The 21,412-nt window shown below is 36.6% G+C and overlaps 1 pseudogene; it reads left to right on the top strand.

Annotated features, from left to right (window-relative positions):
* The window catches only part of LOC102830728, a 176,394-nt pseudogene that overhangs the window by 103,758 nt on the left and 51,224 nt on the right, over window positions 1–21,412 (top strand).

Consider the following 21,412-nt stretch of genomic DNA (forward strand, 5'->3'; position numbering starts at 1 on the left):
ATATGTCCAAAACCCACAGCCAACTTGACTCAATGGGGAGAAACTGAAAGCATTCCTATTGTGAACAGGAACCAGAAAAAGATGCCTGTTATCACCACTCCTATTCAACATTGTGTTGGAAATCTTAGCCAGAGCTGTAAGGCAAGAAAGGAATATTAAATGTATCTAAATCAGAAAAGAAGAAGTAAAACTCTATTTGCAGATGATATGTTCGTGTATATAGAAAATCCCAAAGACTCAGAAAAAAAAAATAATAATAATTAAAAACTACTGGAAATCATTAGAAAATTCAGCAAAGTGGCAGGGTACATGATCAATATTCCAAAATCAGTTGGATTCCTAATATTAATAAAGAAAGCTCTGAAGAGGAAATAAGGAAAAATTACCATTTACAGTAGCCACCCAAAGGATAAAGTGTTTCGTTATAAATCTAACCAGAGAAACAAAAGGCCTATATGAGGAAAACTACAAAACACTACTACAAGAAATCAAGAGATTAACAAAAATGGAAAAATGGACCATGCTCATAGATAGGAAGATTTAATATAGTGAGAATGTTAATACTACCCAAAGCAATCTAAATGTATAATGTAATCCTAAACCAGATTCCAACAACATTCTTTAAAAAGATGGAAAAGCAACCACAAACTTTATTTGGAAGGGAAAGAGACCTTGGATAAGCAAAGATCTGCTTAAGAAAAAAATAGTGGGAGGCCTCTCGCTTTCAGACTTCAAACTTATTATAAGGTCACAGTGGTCAAAACTGTGTATTGGTAAATGGTATTGGTAAATGAAAGATCAATGGAACAGATTTGAGAACCTCCAAGTAAATTCATCCACACGCAGTCTACTGAACTTGACAAAGAGCCAAAATGTGTTAAATGGAGAAGAGATAGTCTCTTCATCAAATGGTGCTGGAAAAACTGGAAATCAATTGCAAAAGAATGAAATAAGTCCTATACCTCATACCATATACAAAAACTAGGTCAACATGGATTAAAGATCTAAATGTAAATCCCAGAACTAGACAGATTATCAATGAAAAAATAGGGACAAAATTAAGGGCTCTAATATATGACATACATAAACTATGAAACATGGCAAAAAGGACACAAACAATAGAGAAAAAAAATAGATGGATGGGACATACCAAAAATTATAAATTTATGTGCATCAAAAGAATTCACCAAAAGAGTAAAAATGGAGCCCACAGACTGGGAAGACATCTTTTGCAAACACATATCAGACAAGGGGTTTATCTCTAAAATTTATACAAAACTACAACACATCTACAAGAAAAAGACAAATAACAAATGGGCATAGGTCATGAATAGACACTTCATAAAGGAAGAAATTCTGGCACCAAACATGCATATGAAATAATGTTCAAGATCATTAGCCATTAGAGAGAGGCAAACAAAACAACAATGAGATCATCTCACATTAGCAGTAACAGTGAATTTCAAACAAACAGAGGACAACAAATGCCTGCAAAAATGTGGAGAGACTGATAGCCTCCTACATTGCTGATGGGACTTCAAATTGGATAAACCACTCTGGATAATGGTATGGTGCTTCCTCGGAAAGCTGGAAATTGAAATATGTTATGACCCAGCAATCCTCTTCTTTGGTATATATCCACAAGACATGCAGGTCAGAATGCAAGAAGTTATATGCACAGCAATGCCCATTGTAGCATTATTCACAATTGCAAAAAACTGAAGACTAGCCACATGCCAATTAACAAAAGATTGGATAAAGAAACTGGTACATACACACAATAGAATGCTATACTACCATGAAGAACAATGATGAAGCTGCAAAACACAGCATAACATGGATGGGTCTTAAGGATATAAGGCTGAGTGAAATTAGTCAGGCACAAAAGAACAGATATTGTATAAGTCCATTATTAAACACACACACACACACACAAAAAAAAAAAAAAAAAAAAAAAGAAAAGATTTCCATACTATAAGAATTATCCTTTGAGGGTTACCGGGGTGGGAAGGAGGGGACAGTAACTCACAGGTCAGGGAATAGACACGCATTAACTTGGGGGGGCAGGGAGGCAATATACTGACTCCAAAGCACATAACAACAACAACAAAATACAAGGGGGAAGAGTGCAGAGGAGTGGGGAAGATAGGGAAAGACTCTGGGAGGTACACATGAGATAAATGGAAAACAGGTAGACTGTAATGTTTGAACAGCATTAGAAAAACAAGGATCTATAATACAGGGATCAAGACACAGGCTGAAAGGGTAAAGAAGGGGAAATAATGTAAAGATGTTTGACTGCTCACAAAAGGACAAATATTGTATGGGACCATTATTGTAAAAGCTTAAGAAAAGATGTCCATAATAAAAGAAAGAAAGAAAAAAATCTCTGTTGGTTGCCATGGTAGGATGGAGTAGACAGTAAGGCACAGGGTGGAGAAAGTAATATCATAGCTTGGGTGAGGGGGACGGCAACATACAAGGATGGGCAGAGCAATAAACAAGGAGGGCAATAAACAAGGAGGTGGGAAAACAAGAAAGATAAGGAAACACATAGGTAGGTTTGCACTGGCTAAATGGGACAGAGGTAAATAGTGATGTGTGTTTCAGCCTGGAACAACAGGTCTCTGTGATATAGAGATCAAAGCATAGTCTGAATGGATAAAAGAGGGAAGATAATATTAAGGTGATTGCTTGTATTATGGATATTGGTTTCCCTTGCCTACTATAGTAAAATGGAAACTTGAGTGAGATAGCCAGGACTATCAGGAACTGTCATTACAGAAAGCTTGTAAGCCCATCTTCAGCCTATAACTGATTGGAATACCTAAAAGGAGTTCTAGAACTTGCCAGATGAAATAGGGTTATGTAGAATCCTAAGCCCCATTCGGAACCTTCTGAGATGGAGCATTCCCATTTGAAAGGACATGCAGACCAACCCAGAGCAGCTAAAGGAACAGAAGATACTTCTTGAAAGAAAGACCAGCAGAAAAACTAACAGTAGACTGTTTGGCTATTACAAGAACAAACAAGCCGTCTACCTGGGAGCCATCAAGGCAAGCCATCAAGTCCCTTTAGGACAAACCCCCTTCCAAGAATGAAACTCAAAGGGAACACATTTGCAGACTTTCAAGCTCGCTGGTGACTGTATTGTTCTTGGGAGTGGAAGTTGGGGAAAGGCAAAAATGAAGACATGGACTGAATTCAAACATGTACCATCAACTCCTGTAGATCTTGAGATGAGAGAGAGAAGAGGAGGTGCTCATTGGTTCAAAGTTGTGGAGACCTGGGAACTCCTGAGCCCATGAACACTGACCTATCCACTGGGGACTAGAGCTGAGAGAGAAACATTCAGCTGATATGAAACTGGGGCTGGAGGAAATGTGTGATACACAAGAACACCCAAACTTCCAGACTGTACCCATTTGAACCCATTTGACTTAATGATGAGAAGTCAACTAGAGGAAGATAAAGACATTGGATGTGCAAAACAAGTGTAAATTGCTATAATTTGATTAACTTGACCTTAATTTATGGATGTAGTGGCTCAAAATACCAACCAAGAGGGAAGGAGTTTTTATGTCAAAAATAAAGCCTATCCTCTCAGTACACAGGGTGTATATTGACGGATATCTGAAACATTGGCTACCCACTCTGGGGGTGTGTGGGGAGTTATAAAGGCATGAAGTGGCTGGCTTACAAGTTTTCAAGAGGGAGTTTAGTTTCAGAGTGAGCAGGTAAGGTAGAATCCCCACTGAATAGTTTTCATCTTGTCTAGAAGAGTATGGTGAAAGGAGATGGGTATAGGATTCTTTTGATTCAATAGTGAGTGATTGTTATCATGATTAACTGAATGTCACAACTGTAAAGGTACAAGTTGTGTAACAAAAAGGGGGGAGGAGCTAATCTTACATTCCAGGAACAGAGGACCATAGTACCATCAAGAAGGAAGAGCATGAGTGGAACATGGGATCCTAACCACAGAAGCAATGATACCAGATGGAGGCAGAGGTGATGGCATGGAGAAATAGAGCAGCTGAGGACTCTAGACTCATGGGAACAGAAAGGTTGTATGCTGGTGGGCAGAAGGCAGACTTGAAAAATGTGCCCCTTGGCTGTTTAAACTATTATATATTCCTGCATGTTTTTGTGTTTTTTTGTACACCAAAACAAAAACAAAGAGGGAATAGTAGCAAATACTGTTAACTGATCATGCAAAGATGGGATTGTAATCATTGCAATGAAACAAAATATGATTATTTGAGTGCAAAACTGATGTTCTGCCATGTAAACTATAACTTAATCAAAATAAAAGCTTTATGAAAACAAAAAATAAATTTGCTTATATGACAAAGAGTGTATGGGAGTCACCTTTAACTAGGGTTATCAGTACAGACTTCTCAAGGAGGTAGTCATTTATATTTGAGGATTTGAAGTATGAGAAAGATGTGACCATTGAAATATCTGTGAGAAAAATATAGCATCACCACCCTGCCACTTCTCCCACTTCCCAAAATGTATAAATAAATACAGCAAGAACTAAGACCTTGAAATTAAAAGGGTTTGAGAAGTTATAGAAACAGAAAGGATAGTATGACTATAGTGCAAATGATGTCTATAATGTAGAAGGAGTTAGAAATTAGAGGATAATGAGAATTATAAGCTAACATATAGAAACTGTTATTTTCCAAAATAATAGTTGCAACAAACTTCCTATCTTACACGCTCTCCAAAAACTTTGCTGCTTCCCCATCACAAGATGGTGTCTATGTCTTATCTAAATGAACCCTAATGTGTATTTTTTTCTAAACTTACTCAGTAAGGCAAAATGATACTCTATGATTTTCCAAATGAAGTTATACAAAGTGATACAGTTTCTGACTAGTTCTCCTCTCATCCATGGAACTCAGCTATCAAAATATGTGGATGTCCATGCCACATTAAGAGTCCACACAGAGGAGAAAACAAAATACATTGAGTTCCCAAGTTTTCATACATGACAGTTTCTATCCAACAGTCAGCACCAACTTCACAGCCATAGGGTTAGCTCTCTGAAGTAGATCCTACAGTCCTGAATCAAGCATTTAATCCTGAAACAATATGTCATGGAGAGAAATCTTCCTTGCCAAGACCTGCCCCAGTTCATGAAATTTTAACTTATTATTACTATAAGCTATAAACAAATTTAGTGGGTGGATTGTTTACAGTAATAAACACTACATATGAATTGATTGTACTTATGACTCTGTGACTGAAAGATATTGATGTTGTTAGTAGCCTTTGAGTCTATTCCAGCCCATGATGAGCCCATGTGTGTAGACTAGAACTATAGGGTTTTCAAGACTGCGATCTTTCTGAAGCAGATTGCCAGACTTTTATTTTAAGGTACTTTTGTGTGGGTTCAAACTGCCAACCTTTTAGCTAGGATTTGAAGACTTAACCATATATGCCACCCAGAGACTTGCTGAGACAGAAAAAAAGCCTTAATAAATCAATAGTGTTATTGATGGAATAAAAGCAAAATGAAACAAGAAGCCAAAATTCCAATTTACCCCCTTTGGGTAAATGAGGTCACATGATTCCTCTAGCAAAAATCTTAACTATGACTTATAAGTGGATACACAACCATGCATTTATTTTGCATTTGGCCCAAAAGTTCATATTTTATACATTGGTTCATATAGAAAAATATTTTATATATATTAAGCACATTTTTATTGAAGCATAGCATACAAAATAAAACATGAGCAAATATTAAGTGTTCAACCTGATGAAGTTCATAAAAGAAAAAAAAAAAAAAAAAGCAATGTCATCACCGAAAGTTTCTTTAATATCCCCCCAGTCAAAATTAATACTCTAAAATAGTATCATCTGCATGACATTTACTATCACAGATTAATTTTCCCTGATTTTAAAGTTTTCCAAATGAAATATATTCTTTTAAATTTTTTCTTATATCAAAATGTGGATATATTTTAATAATTCTTATCATTGCACTCTATGTTTATATATATATATATATATATATATATATATATGTATCAGTGATATATAGAGGGCTTCAAAAAGTTTGTTGTTAGGTGCCATTGAGTCCGTATTGATTCATAGCAACCCTATGGACAAAAGAAGGAAACACTGCATGGTACTGGGCCAACCTCACAATGATTGTTACTCCCAATCTCAAAGCTGCCACCACTATGCCAATCCATCTCATTGTGGATCTTCCCCTTTTTTCTGACCTTTCACTTTAACAAACATGATATCTTTCTCCATTGACTGGTCTTCCTGACAATATGTCTGAAGTATGAGATGCAAAGTTTGGCCATCCTGACTTCCAAGGAGTACTCTGGCTGTACTTCTTTCAACACAGATTGCTTGGGTCTTTTGGCAGTCCATAGTATTTTCACTATTCTCCTCCTATATGATAGCTCAAATGTATCAATATTAATAAAGTTTCCCTTATTCATTACACAAGTTCACATGCATATGAAGTTATTGAAAATACCATGGCTTCTTTCAAGTACACCTTAGTCCTCAAACTGACATCTTTGCTCTTCAATATTTTAAATAGGTGTTGTTCAGCAGATTTGCCTAATACATCATTTGATTTCTTAAAAGATGACTTGATGAGTTGATAGTTGTTCTGAGCAAAACAAAGTCTTTGACTATTTCAATAGTTTCTCCATTGATATGGGTGCTGACTGTTGGTCCATTGGTGAGGATTTTGGGTGTGTTTTGTTTTTTTTTTTTACATTGAGATGCAACCCATACTGAAGGCTGTGATCTTTGATCTTCATCAGTAAGTATTTTAAGTCTTCTTCACTTTCAGCAAGCAAGGTTTTATCATCTACATATCACAGCTGGTTAATGAGTCTGTCACCAATTCTGATTCCACATTTTTCTACATATAATCAAGCTTCTCAGATTATGTTCATTATACAGATTGAATAATTATGGTGAAAGAATAAAACCCTGGCACACACCTTTCCTAATTTTAAACCATTTGGTATTCCCTTGTTCTATTTGAACAAGTGCTCCTTGGTCTATGTACAGGTTCCTTATGAGCACCATTAAGTGTTCTGGAATACTCATATTTCACAATATTGTATATAGCTTGCTGTGATCTACACAATCAAAAAATACTTGTGTAGTCAATAAAACAGAGGTAAACATCTTTCTGGTATGAGTGAGTACCTCCATTGCTTCTTCAGTTTGTTGAAAGATTTCAATTTGTATTCCATCAACTTCTGGAGCCTTGTTCTTTGCCAATACTTTCAATGCACCTTGAACTGCTTCCTTTAGGATTATTGGTTCTTGATCATATGCTACTTCATTAAATGGTTGAATATCAACCATTTATTTTTATTGCAACCTCTGTGAGTATCCCTTCCATCTTCTTTTGATGCTTTCTGCCTCATCCAATATCTGCCCATAGATTCCTTCAATACCTCAAGTCCAGGCTTGATTTTTTTTTTCTTCAGGTCATTCAGCTTGATAAATGCTGACGTGTTCTTTCCTTTTGGTTTCCTAACTCCAGATCTGTACACATATATTTTTTTAAGGTTTTCATTGTGGTTTGAGTGAAAGTCTACAAGGCAGATCACCAGTTTTACATTCAACAAATCATACATCTTGTTTCATTACAATGATTATAATCCCCTCCATGTACCATCAGTTAACAGTATTTCTCTCTATTCACTTTAGTTTTAGAAAATAAACAAACAACAACAAAGAAACACTCAGGCATATATAATAAATTACATCTACAAGGGCACATTCTGCAAGTCTGCCTCCTGGCTACCAGCTCTTAGTCCCTCTCTTCCCATAAATCTAGAGTCCTCAGACACTCCCTCTCTCCATGACCCCATCTCTGTCTACGATTCTGGCATTGCTGCTTCTCGGGATAAGGTCCTGCATTCTGCTAGTGTGCTTCTCCCTTGATGGTCCTCAGGTCCTCTGTTTCTGGACTGTAAGGTCCCCTGTTTCTGTTACAAAACTTTTACCTATACAATTGTGACAGTCGCAATTAGTCATGATAACAATCATTCACTATGTAATCATACGAATCTTATCCCCTTCTTTTTTCAGATGAAATCTGTTCAGTGGTGACTCTTTCTTTCCCCCCATACTTTTAAACTAAACTCCCTCTTTAAACTTTGTAAGCCAGTCACTTCGTACCTTTATCGCCCCCTCATTTTAGGTAGCCAGTGTCTAAGTTGCTCGTCCCTATCTACCCTGGGTACAGAGGGGATAGCTTTGATACTTGATGTGAAGACTCCTTCCCTTTCTGTTGGTATTTAGAGTAACAACATCTCTGAGTATAGGTCAGGTTCATCAAACTGTAGCAATTTACCCTTGTTTCCTTTAAAAAAAAAAAAATGTGGTGTGTGTTTTTGTGTGTAATCTTCCTCTAGTCAAGTTCTGATTATGAGCCATCGAGGTAGGTCAAATGGGTACTGTCTGCAAATTTGAGTGTTCTTGTGAATCTCCCCTCATTTCATATCAGCTGGATGCTTCACTCTCAGCTCTAGTCCTCTGTTGTTATATTCTTGCCCATGGGCTCAAGTGTCCCCAGGTCTCACCACAATTTGGACCAACCAGTCCTTTCTCTTCTCTCTCTCATCTCCAGGTCAATGGAAATCAATTACATGCTTGTTTTTGTGTTCCCTTTGAGTCTTAGAGGGGAATTTGTCCTGAAGGAACTTGATTGCTTGCCTTAATGTCTTCCTGGTGAACAGCTTGCTTATTCTTGTAGTAGCCAGTCATGCTGACATTTTTGTTTTGTTTTTTTCCTGATAATCTTTCTTTGAAGATGTATCTTCGGTCACTGTAGCTGTTCCAGGCTGGTCTGCTTGTCCTTTCTAGTGGGAATGTCCCACCTCACAAGGTTCTGGATGGGACTCAGGATTCCACCTAAGGTCCCATACTCTGTAAAGGCTTTGCAATAGGCCTATTTCATTGGGCAAGTTGTAGAACCCCCTTTAGGTATTCCAATTAGTTTTAGACTAAAGACAGGCTTACAAGTGTTCTCTAATCATGTTTCCCAACATTCCTTTCTATCCCACTCAAGTGTCAATTTTACAATAGTGGGCAAGGGAAACTAATATTCATAAGACTGTCAAGCATTTTAGTATTATTTTCCCTCTTCAAGCTATACCTAAATCCCAGTATCCCAGAGCCCTGTTATTTCAAGGTTGAACGTGCATTACTATTTACCTTTGTCACATTTAGCCCATGAAAACCTGTCTCAGTGTTCCCCTATCTATATTTTCCTTCCACCTCCTCTCCCTTCTTGTATTGCCCTCCCCAACACCCTAACTAAACCCCCATCCATTCCCATTTTTGTGGTTACTTTATATTCCATTAATTCTTCCCTCCACTTAAGACAGTCTATTTTATCCCAAAATCTATCTGAGCTTCCCACCACCTGGATCTCTGTTCCTGTGTGTTTAATGTGTTTCACATTGTAATTGTTTTGGTCATAGACTGACCTCCCAGATCCTCTGTTCTTATAATTTTATTCTGTTCTTGACTCTTCCATTTGTTGATTGAGTTCAGGGTGATGCTGCCACGTACATCATTCTCTAGTCATTGTCTATTCTTGTTGGTTCTCAGTCCACAGACCTTCCTTTAGGATGTTTTTCACGAAAGGGTTGGCTTTGGCAAAATCCTTTAGCTTCTGTTTATCCTGTGATGTTTTGATTACACCATAGTATTTGATTGACAGCTTTGCTGGGTGGCAGTTATTTTCTTTCAGGGTTTTATTTATGTCTCCCCATTGCCTTTTTGCCTACGTGGTTTCTGTTGAGAGATCCAAGTTTAATCTAATTTGCTTTCCTTTGTATGTTACACTTCTCTATTCCCTAGCTACTTTCAGGATTATGTCCTTATCTTTGATTTTGGAGAACTTGATTAATATATGTCTTGGTGATTGTTTTTTAGGGTCTATCCTCCCTGGGGTTCATTTAGCTTCTTTAATGCTTATCTTTTAGGTTTTCAGGATGTTAGGAAATTTTTCTTCCAGATCTTCAACTATCTCCTTGTGTGATTCTTCCTGTTCTGGATTGTTGATAATTCTTAAATTAATCCTCTTCATGTTGTCCAACATGAATCATAGGCCTTCTTCTAATTTTTTTAATCCTCTATTGCTCTTCTATCTTAGTAGTGTTAAGAGATTTATCTTCTAGCTCACTAGTTCTGGCTTCTATCTTTCCAATTCTACTTCTTTGCCTTTTCAGTATATTGTCCGTTTCTGATATTCTATTATTAATCATTTGGACCTCTTTCTGTAGGCTTAGAATTATTTCCTATGATGTATCTATTTTATTTGATAGTTCCTGTAGTGCTTTCCTGACTTCCTTATTTTTCTCAACTTCATTATATAGTGTTTTGATACATTTTATAATCAGTTTTCTGAATTCCTTCTCAGACATTTCCAAAGCCTGCCCATCTTACAGTATGGAGTGTATGTCTACTTCCAGCTCATTTGCCTCAATCACTTTATCTCATTTCTAGACATTTGCTGAAATAGTCATCTGCTTCTCTTTTTTGGCATAGTCAGGAGTTATCTGTGGCCTTATTACTTAGATGGGTGTGTATTTTGGTATTTTTTATGCTTTCTGATTGCCTCCAGGTACATGTGGTCAGGAGATCGTCTTCCCTTTCACTCTTCTTCCTGAGAATTTCAAGATTCCATTGTTGGTCATTGTAACATAACTTAAGGTTCAATTTTCAACCTATTTCCTTTTTAGCCTGTCCTGCTCCACAAACCCCGTTCTGGTATTCTTCCTAGTGATAAACAGTTCACAGCCAGCTGTGGCCATTTGGTTTGAAGTGGAAATTGTCACTTTGAATTTCAAGGAGATCTGTTTGCATATGTAGTAGAACCCTCCGGGGGGGTGGGGGTGGGGGTGTCCACTTGTTCTGGCACCCCCTCTAGTCACCAGAATGGAGGTGCACAGACAGTGAGAGACCAATGAACAGATACCAAAAAAAAAAAAAAAAAAAAAATGTCCACACCTTTATCTCTGATGTTCTGTCAGGCATCTGTGGCTGCTCTGATCCTTCTCCCTCTTGGTCTCGCCCAAGATGGCAGCTCCAGGAGCACTTGAGCATCTTGAATTAGAAAACAATGGATTTCTTGCTTCTGCTACAAATTCTTCTAACTGTAAGCTTTCCAACCTTCTAAATATTCCTTTATATGTGTTTCAGAGTTCTGGGACCATCCCCTGAGCCTTCTTGGTCTGGTATTCTGTGTTGTTGCTGACATAGCTCTTCACTGCAATTCCACCTGATCCACCATCTTGTTTGTTCTCAACTTTACATATTTTATTATAATATTTGACTTTGTCTTCTCAAGATGATCTTTCAAATTTTCTGTTCAGCTCTTGTACCGCTTCCCCTCTTTCATTTACTTTAGCATCTCTACACTGGAAAGTATGTTCCAGAGTGTCCTCTGACCTCCATTTAGGTCTTTTCTTTCTTTTTTTTCTTAATGACCTTTTTCTTTCCGCCTATATGATATTAATGTCACCAACAAGTCTTTTGGTCTTTAGTGTTTAGTGTCTAATGCATCAAATTTGTTCTTCAGATGATCTCTAAATTCAGGTGGGATATATTTGAGGACATATTTTGGCTCTTGTGGATTTGTTTTCATTTTCCTCAGTGTCATCCTGAACTTGCATAAAAGCAATTTATGGTCTGTTCCATAGTCTAGCCCTGGTCTTGCTTTGGCTGATGATATGGAGTCTTTCCACCATCTCTTTCCAAAAATGTTTTCTATTTGATTTCTGTGTACTCCATCTGTTGAGGTTCATATGTACAGTCATGTTTTATGTTGCATTTGCAATGAGGAAGTACTTGGTCTTACAAAATCCTATCATGTAATATCCAACATTGTTTCTATCACCAAGGCCATATTTACCAACCATTGAACCTTCCTCTTTTTTTCTAACCTTTGTGTTACAATCACCAGTTAATATCAATACATCTTACTTGCCTATTTGATCAGTTTCAGACTGAAGAATTTGGCAAGTTCTTTAATTTTATCCTCACTGGCTTTAGTGGTTGGTGCATAAATTTGAATTATAGTGGTATTAACTCATCTTTGTTGTAGGTGCATGGATATTATCCTATCACAGGTAGCATTGTAGTTCATGATAGATCTTGATATGTTCTTTTTGATGATGAATTAAATGCCATTCCTCTTCAATTTTTAGTACTGGGCAATGTAAATCATGTGATTGTCTGATTCAAAATAGCCAATACCAGTCCATTTCAGCTTACTAATGTCTAGGATATTGATGTTTGTGTGTTCCATTTCATGTTTGACAATTTCCAATTTTCCTAGATTCATACTTCATGCATTCCATGTTATGATTATTAGTAGCTGTTTCTCTTCATTTTATTTGTGCCTAATTAGCAAATTAGTGAAGTCCTGAAGGCTTTACTCCATTCTGTTATCATGGTCTACTCTAGCTGCCTCTGGGAAGGTAGCTCTTCCCCAGTTGCATTTATAGTACCTTCTAGCCTGAGGGACTCATCTTCCAACACTATAACTGACAGTGTGCTACTGATTTTCATAAGCTTTTCAATGACTAAGTATTTGGAAGTATTCTGTCCCTCCTTCTTCCTAGTCTGTCTTCATCTGGAAGCTCTTCTGAAACCTCTCCACTGTGGGTGAACCTGCTAGTATTTAAAATATCTATGGTGTAGTCCCACAATCACAGAAACACACAAGCCACCACAGTATGACAATCTAATAGATGAGAGTCCATTTATAGAAATGAAATTGAAAGATAATAGAATCTAAAAGAGCAGGTCTAGTATGTTCTATAGGGTCACTAGAAATCAGAATCAACTTGATGGCAGTAAGTTTACTTGAATAAAAAGCCTGGTGCAACAGTATAATGTTAGGCTGCAAATAGAAATGTTGTTGGTTTGTACCCACTTGGTGGCTTGGTGGGAGAGAAGAATAGACAATCTCCTACTGAAGTAGATCCACTAGCCCTTAGTCAAGCATAGGCTTCATTGGATGGGATATACAAAAAACAAATGGACTACATGAGTGGAAAGATATAATAAAGAAACTCAGTATCATAAGTCAGAACTAAGCCAAGGGATGACTATAGAATGGGTTATCAATAGTTTATATTCAAGTTCTAGTTGAAACTGAAGAATATGAAAACTAGCTCATGAAAGTCAAAGTGTACGTGTTAGTACATCCCTCCTACATTTATACACCATCTCAGGAAACTAGTGAAAATTAAAAGCAATCCATTATAGCCAAAAAATGAATGCTAGCATATTCCATGTAAATTTATATACCATTCCAAGAAAACATTTGATACATTAAATAGAAATGACTGAAGACTAAATGAATTGTGGGATAGTAAAGGACATAAATAAATGAAGAAAGTAAAAGGTTGTTGAAAATACAGGAAAGAAAGAAAGCACCAAAATGGAAATCAGAAAAGACTCTGAAACTGTGTCTAGTACTTGGTAAATACTGTCGAGTCAGTTCTGAACCATTGTAAGACTGCATAGGGTTTTTGAGCTCTAGTACTTAGAGAAGCTAAAATGAATGGAAGAAATGATAAAGCAAGAAGCTGAACAGAAGATTTCAAAAGGTGGCTCTAATGAAATATGCTCAAACCTGGAGTTTGAAAACAAAATGGAAAGAGCATGCATGCTAAGCATTTCTCAAGTTGAAAGAGCTAAAGAAAATTAAAGCTGTGTTGCAATATTGAAGCATTCTATGGGTGAAAATATTGAACAATATTGGAAACATCAAAAGAAGATAGAAAGAATATACAAAGTCACTGTATTAAAAAAAAAAGAGGTAGCATTTCAAGATATAACTTATGATAAAGAACAAAGGGTATTGAAGAAGTACAAACTACACTGTAGGCAATAGTGGAAAGCAAAGCTCCAGAAACTGAAAAAGTATCAACTTCAGTTACCAACACTACTCTGTAACTTTGGTGTACTCTGATGGCTTATGTGATGCTATGATGTAGGAAACCATGCCACCGTTATTTAAATTACCAGCAGGTCTACCTATGGTGGACAGAATTCAGTGGAGCTTTCAGACTAAGATTATAAAGAAGGATAGTCTGACCACTTCTGAGTGGTTAGTTACTGAAAATCTTATGGCTAGCAATGTAACACTATCAGATATAGTGCTGGAAGATAAGCCCCTCAGGTTTGAAGTCACTTCATACATAACTGAGAAAGTGGTGCCTCCTTAAAGTAGAGTTTACCATAATGATGTAGATGGAGTTTTATAGAAAAACTGGAAGATGTTAAAAATGAAGTGGATATCCTAGGCATGAGTGGACAAGTATTGGCTCTTTTGAAACATACAATTTGCTATGGCAAGAATGACAAAATGAAGACGGATGGCATCACATTCATAGTCAAAAAGCATTTCAAGATCTATCTTAAAATACAATGCTGCCTATGGTAGCATAGTAATTACGAGTTAGGTTACTAATCTCTAGGTCAGTAGCTTGAAACTACAGTGGTTCTGTGGGAGAAAGATGAGGCTTTCTGCTCATGTAAACATTTAGAGTCTTTGAAACCTTTTAAAAGGTCACTATGTGTCAGAAATGACTCCACGGCACATAACCACCAACAACAACACAAGAAAGAACAGTTAATATCATTATTATTCAAATTTACACATCAATACTAATGCCAGTGATGATAGAACCAAAGATTTCTACTAACCACCACCAACTTTTTTAGTCTGATACTGATCAAATATTCAATCTACATGTGTTAATAATTAATGGTGATCAGTATGCAAAAGTTAGAAACAAAGAGGAAAGATAAGTAGTTGGAAAATATGACCTTCATTGTAGAAATGATGCTGGAGATCCTATGATAGAATTTTGTAAGATCAGTGACTTATTTATTGCAAATATCTTTTTTCAATGACATAAGTGGCAACTATACAAGTTGACCTCACCAGATGGAAAATACAATAATCAAACTGACTACATATGTTGTAAGAGATGATTAAGAAGCTCAATAACATCAGTCAAAATGCCAGGGTCCAACTGTGGAACAGAACATCAATGGCTCATTTACTGTTTCAAACTGAAGCTAAAAAAAAAAATAAAAGCAAGTGCAAGAAACTCAAACAATAAAATTGAATATATCCCTGAATTTAAAGACCAATTCAAAAATAGATTTGATGCATTAGACACTAATGACTAAAAGAGTTTTGGGAAGAAGCTAAGATTATCATCCATGTAGAAACCAAAAGCTCATTAAAAAGACATGAAAGAAATAAAAGACCAAAATGGATGTAAAAAATATTCTGAAATTTGCTCTTGAAAGTACAAAGAAGCTAAAACAACTGGAAGAAATGATGAAGTAAAAGAGCTAAACAGAAAACTTCAAAGGCAAGGTCAAAATGAGAAAGTCAAGTATTAAAATGAAACATTGCAAAAACCTGGAGTTAGAAAGCAAAAAAGGGAAAAATACACCCAGCACTTATTAAGGTGAAAGAAAGGAAGAAAAAATTCAAGTATTAGTTTGCAATATTAAAGGATTCTGTGGGGAAATATGGACTTCTGGTATGGCCGGCACTGTGCATTAATGCACTGGAAAGCAAAGTCAGTTTGAACCACAAGGTTGGCAGTTCAAACTCACCAGCTGTTCCTCAGAAACTCTATATAGGGTTGCTATGAGTTGGAACTAACTCAATGACACTTAAAAACAACAAATGGGGAAATATTAAATGAAGCAGGAAGAATCCAAAGAATGTGGCAGGAATACACAGAGATTCCATGTCAAAATCAATTGGCTGATGTTTAATTATTTCAATAGCTAACATATGATCAACAATTGATGGTATTCAGGAAGAGGCACAAGCTGTGCTGCTGATATTGGCAAAAGACAATGGACTATATATTGAAATGATTCAACAAACTGATGTAGCACTGGAGACCCTCACAACTCTATGCTAACAAATTTGGCCAAATGATTAGAAAAAATAAATATTTGTACACATTGCAAAGAAAAGTGATGCAACAGAATTCAGGAATCATTGAACAATATCATTACTATTTTATGCAAGCAAATATTGTTAAAAATAATTCAATAATAATTACAACAATACATTAACAGGATGCTGCTAGAATCTAAGCCAGATTCAAAAGAGGATGTGATATCTTTGCTGAGGTCGTATGAATCTCAACAAAAATCAGAACATACCAGAAATATGTATACTTGTGCTTTATTGACTATGCAAAGACATTAGACTATGTGGATTAAAATAACCTAGATAATATATTGAAGAATGAGTATTATAGACCTACTTGTGTTGATAAGGAGCTCTGGTAGTGTAGTGGCTACAAATCGGGCTGCTAACCTCAAGGTCAGCAGTTTGAAACTACCAGCCGTTCTGTGGGAGAAAGATGAGGTTTTCTGCTCCCATAAAGATTTTCAGCCTCTGAATGAGTCAGAACCAACTCCACAGTACGTAACAACAACAACAACAACAACAATTCGTGTTGATGAAAAACCTGTACATAGACTAAGAGCCAGTCCTTCAAGCAGAACAAGAGAGTACCCAGAATTGCTCAAACTCAAGAAAGGTATGCACTAGGGTTGTCTCCATTCACCATATTTACTTGATCTGTATGTTGATCAATAATCAAAGAGCTAGTTGTTATGAAAAAGAGCATGGCATCAGGTCTGGAGGAAGACTCATTAACATTCTGAGATATACAGATAACACAACCTTGCTTGCTGGAAGAGAAGAAGACTTGAAACACTTACTGAAGAAGTTCAGAAACTACAGCCTTTATATGAATTGCATCTCAAAGTGGACCAATAAATAGTATGATAAACAGAGAAAAGATGGACGTTATCAAAGACTGTGTGTGCTTGGATTCTCAATTAATGCTCATGGAAGGAGTAGTCAAGAAATCAAAGGATGTATTGCATTATGCAAATCTGCTGCAAAAGACCTCTTTAAAATGTTAAAGTGAAAAGGTTGAGAACTAAGGAGAGTAACCCAAGCCATGGTATTTTCAATTGCTTCATATATGTGTGAAAGTTGGAAAATGAATAAGGAATACTGGAGAAGAATCAATGCTTTTGAATTATAGTGTTATATAGAATACTGTGTCACTGTCTGCCAGAAGTGCAAAGAAATTTGTATTGAAAGAAATACAGCCAGAATTCTCACAGAAGCAAGGGTAGAGAGACTTCATGTCTTATATTTTGAACACATTATCAGGAGGGGCCAATTCCTGGAGGAAGACATCAAATTTGGTAAAATGGAATGTCAACGTAAAAGAGTAAGGCCCACAATGAGATGGACTGCCAAGGCAGCAGCAACATTGGACTCAAACATAACAGTTGTGAGGATGGCACAGGACCAGGAAGCATTTGTTCTGTTGTGTAGAGGGTCACTATGAGTCAGAGTAGAATGATATGGCACCTAGAATAAAATCTGGAAATGCTAATTGATGCCAAGAAAGTTGGGAGATAGATTCTTTGCAAACTAAGTAGAAGAGATCGATATCTGTGTCCATTCCATAGCAATGCCATTCAACAGAAAATGGAAATTATTGTCCAACATCCTTATTATAAGATTTAAGTAAGATTTTTCTAAAGATAATTCAGAAATGTTTGCAACAATACAACAGGGAATTTCCTGAAAGACAAGCTGGTTACAGTAGAGGACATGGAATGGGAATATCACTACTATGTCAGATGGATTTTGAATGAAAACAGAGTTTACCAGAAAGATATTTACCTGTGTTTTATTGACTATGCAGTCATTTGACTGTGCAAATCACAACACATTATGGATAAAATTAGGCAGAAAGAGGATACCAGAACACATCATTGTTGTGTGTTAGAACATAGACTGAGAAACAATGATTTGATCAAAGCAAGACAATACTGCATGGTTTAAACTCAGAGAAAGTGTTTCTGCCTATGCACCTACTAAATTTGTTAACAGTGGTTGACTAATTTGGTAAAAAATAATGAGAATTGTTGAATAACTGAAAATAGGTATTCAATGTCACTGAATCATACATGTAGAAATTGTTGGAAAATCGTGTGTCATATATATATATATTGTCTCCATAATAAAAAAGAGAAGATATTACAAAAATAGTTCAATTCCTGGTATGGCACTGTAGATAAGCACTGGGCTACTAACCACAAGGTTGGCAGTTCAAAAGTCATTGAGCCACTCCTTGGACACCACATACAGGGTTGTCTTGAATTGGAATCAATTAAACAACACTCAACAGCACCACCATCACCAGTGAGTGAGCAGATTTGGTGGGATCATTTTAAAGTGTTTCACTGCTAAACAAAAGGGAAGAGTTTTGAATCTACCTGCCCTTCTGTGGCAGTGGGATGTGGCAGTCAGCTTCCACAAAAATGTGCAGTCTTCAGGGGGCACATTATGGACTTCAAGGAAATACAGTATGGCTATTGTCGAGTCAACCCTATGTTCGGAGCCAAGTATATCTTAGACTGCTGGTTCTGTATAAGAAACACAAAGGGAAGAAGATGATGGTCCCAGTGAGAAGGCACACCTACCTGCAGCAAACTTTTAGCAAGATCCAGTTTGTATAGAACCAGGAACTGGACGCAAAGGAATTGGCCAACAAAATTAACCAAGAATCTGGGTCCTTGTCCTTTCTCTAGAATTCCCTCAAGAAGCTTGTTCCATTTTGCCTCCTTGGGTCAAAAAATGAGCACTAAGAGCCCAAAGATAAGAAGATAAACATATGGATTCCTTTGTCCGGATGCTTTGATATGTTTGCAAGTTTCATGGGAAACTTTGAAAAGACCTGTCTCGTTCCAAATCTGAATGTCAAGCTTGTCGTTCTGCTTTTCAATTCAGACTCCAACCCTGACAAGGACAAACAAGTTGAATCGGTGAGAGATTATCGCATTAAGTACCCTAAGGCTGGCATGCAGGTTCTGCCTGTGTCTGGAGAATTTTCAAGAGCCCTAGCCATGGAAGTAGGATCTTCCCTGTTTAATAATGAAGGTTTACTCTTCTTTTGTGATGTTGACCTCGTATTTACTACAGAGATCCTGTAAAGATGTTGAGCAAATACAGTTCAGGACTAATAGATATACTTTCCAATCATCTTTAGTCAGTACCATCCAAAGATTGTTTATAGTGGGAAAGTTTCCAGTGACAACAATTTTGCCTTTACTAAAAAACAAACACCAGAAAAACAAACAAACAAACAAACAAAAAAAAAACCTGGCTTCTGGAGAAACTATGGGTTTGATATAACTTGTATTTATAAGGGCGATGTTGTCCGAGTAGGTGGCTTTGATGTTTCCATCCAGGCCTGGGGACTCGAGGATGTGGATCTCTTTAACAAAGTGGTGCAGGCAGGTTTGAAGACTTTCAGAAGTAAAAGTAGTTCATGTCCACCATCCTGTCTTTTGTGATCCTAGCCAATACAAAATGCGCTTGGGGACCAAAGCCACAACTGTTGACTGAACTGTGGCTAGAGAAAAATGATCCAAGTTACAATAAAAGCAGTAATAATGGCCTCAGGAACTCTGGTAGCATAGTGGTTAAGAATAGGGCTGCTAATCTCATGGTCAGCAGTTCGACACTACCAGCTGTTCCATGGGAGAAAGATAAGGCTTTCTGTTCCCGTAAAGATTTACAACCTCGGAAACCCTGTACAGGGTCGCTATGAGTCAGAACCGACTCCACGGCACATAACAACAATAATGACTCAGTCAGTGAGGACAGCCTAGTGTCGTGTTCTGCTGAAAAAAACACATTTTAATTATCTAATTTATTTTTTGGAAACTTTTTGTATGACCTGTTTTTGAAGTCTACACAAGGTTATATTTTACAAGTGATTTTTCTTACAAAGGACTCCTTTAAGACTAAGTTTTTTTAACAAAAATGTGATCAATCTTTGCTTTTGAGCGCATCTTGTTAGTGAGCATTATGCTGCTTAAAAATGACTTGAAATGTACCTGGTGAACACACTTTTTTCATATTTCTTTCTCAAACCCCATCTACAATTCTATGGCCAAAAACATCAACATTCCTGCAAAGTATTATTGTAACAAAATATTGTAACTCTCGTAAAAATTCTGTTGTAACTGTTAACATTGCACAGATTCTACCTTTCTTTTTTTATTTTTAAAATAAGCCATTTTATGTTCTAGTTGTAAAATAAATTAATAAGATAACAGCTGTTATCGTCATCTTCAGGAGGGCTTTGCAAAGGTGATTATTCCCTGAAACTGCTCATTGTGGTCATGTTATTTTGAATGTGAGGAAAGATTTGGTGGTAGATGGCTTTTATCCTAATTTGTGTGGCCTAAATGGACCTGGTTTTAAATCTCAAGAAATGTTTGCTATTATTTTCTTTTCCAGGCCCTTCTCTTGAAAGGGTAAAATATTAATATTTAGAATGGGTTAGAGGAATTATTGTAATAAATCTAATGGTGTACGCAGGAGAAAGATGTTTTTCTTTTTGTTTTAAGAAAGATGTTTCCCTTTTTTGTTTTAAGAAAATAAAACCCACAGAATACCCTGATGAACGCATTGGGGGAGACGTCTCTGGTTTTGTTCACTTCATGCTCTCTGAGTTATTTTGGTGGTGATGGTTATTTCATCCTTTAATTGCTGTTTGCTTTCTCCTTTATTTTGGAAGTACCTTTAATTTATTAATACCCATTGTGTAGTGTCTGCCATTTCTGGAGTACTTGTTGGTTACTAATACTTATGCATATCAGGAGTGTGACTCACTGTTTAGTATGTTTGGTTTGCAGTAAACTGATCTCCAATGACTTCCTTTTGAAAACTGTGACCCGCCCCCAATTTTTACATTTCTTACTGTTATACTAAATATTAAGTGTTCTTTGACAATCCTGATGCTCAAATATTTGGGGGGACAAAAGTAAAATGAATTTGTCATTACCTCAGAAAGTTTGTTTTAAACTCACAGATCAAATGTGCCAATCTTGGAAATCCTAGGGCAGTTCTACTCTCTCCCATAAAGTTATCATGTGTCAGAATCAACCCGATGGAAGTGAGCTTTGTTTCTACACTTGTGTGAGGATTCCTATTGCTCTACTTTATCATTGCTTACTGTTGCCATTCATTTAGGAATTCTGGTGGATAAAGGTCAATTCAAGATTGTGTATAAAAAATGTAAAATATTCTCAGAAGGGAACCTAGTAGAACTTTTCATGGCATAGGAATATATAAGTATTTCTTAAACAGGACACCAAAACACTAACCATAGGGTAAAAAAGCAACCATGTTATATGTTTAAAAAAAAAAAAATCCTGTTTATAAATGACATCATTACTGAAAAATTCATGATATATAGCTGGAGAAAATGTTTATAATACTTTAATACAAGGACAGACACATGTC

Source organism: Chrysochloris asiatica, unplaced genomic scaffold (genome assembly GCF_000296735.1).
Source record: "Chrysochloris asiatica unplaced genomic scaffold, ChrAsi1.0 scaffold00073, whole genome shotgun sequence".
Taxonomy (NCBI): domain Eukaryota; kingdom Metazoa; phylum Chordata; class Mammalia; order Afrosoricida; family Chrysochloridae; genus Chrysochloris; species Chrysochloris asiatica.